Below are 798 nucleotides of genomic sequence, written 5' to 3'. Positions count from 1 at the left end.
CCCCCGCCTCCCAGCTCCGCCCCGTCGGTGATGGGGGCCGTCCCTGAGGGAGGAGCCTCCGTCTTCTCCCTCCTCCCCGCTGAGATGCCCCAGGCTGTGATTTGTTGGTGGTGGATCCAGATGCCGGCAGGTGTGTGAGCTGTGTGTGCCACTGCGCCTTCTCTGCATCTGGCGCAGATGGCCTTGGCTCCCCTGCCATCTCCTCACAAGCCCTAAGGCTTCCTGAAGAGGAAGAGGCTCTTCTAAATGCTCTGGAAAGTGCATTCCCCATGGTCAGAAGATGCTGGGGTGGTACTGCGTGCTTTCTGTGACTGAGTCGTGGTGGTGGTGCACCCCTGAAAACTGGCTCATTCCATCCCATGTTGACCAAGTGCTTTTGGTGGGCATAGGGGGTAGGCTGCTGAAGCCTGCAGGCTGGGGCCCCACCATGCAGTGGGGCAGGAAGATAGGAGGAGAATCACCCCACAGGTCTTGATCCCTGCGAGGAAGCCTGCGTGCAGGGCTGGGCGGACCTTGCCCACTGGGCCTCCTGTGCTGGTCTGCACTGGGGGTTTATGTGTCAGGGTGTATCTGCCTGGAGAAGAGGGGTTGGGGAGGGGAAGCAGCCTTTGTCCTCAGGGTTGGGTGTGAGAAGGAGCGAGGGCTTCGCTGCCTTCTGTCAGCTCTGAGGGCTGGCTAGAAAAGGTGGCTGGAGGCTGAGGCCCGCACCGAGAGGAGGCCCGGCGGTGGGGAGGGGCGTGTGTGGGGCCGCGCGGCGCCCCCAGCCCCGGAGGCGGTCCCCTCTTCCTGCCACCTTTT

At 63.3% G+C, this 798-nt stretch overlaps 1 protein-coding gene across 4 annotated transcripts in view; it reads left to right on the top strand.

Moving 5' to 3' along the window:
* Positions 1 to 798, top strand: part of PISD (phosphatidylserine decarboxylase) — a 27,934-nt gene that overhangs the window by 17,636 nt on the left and 9,500 nt on the right. The window lies entirely within an intron of this gene.

The sequence above is a fragment of the Bison bison genome, unplaced genomic scaffold (genome assembly GCF_000754665.1).
Source record: "Bison bison bison isolate TAMUID 2011002044 unplaced genomic scaffold, Bison_UMD1.0 scf7180017864495, whole genome shotgun sequence".
NCBI classification, from domain to species: domain Eukaryota; kingdom Metazoa; phylum Chordata; class Mammalia; order Artiodactyla; family Bovidae; genus Bison; species Bison bison.
The sequence above is the reverse complement of the archived record's forward strand: the minus strand, read 5'-3'. Positions and strand labels throughout refer to the sequence as shown.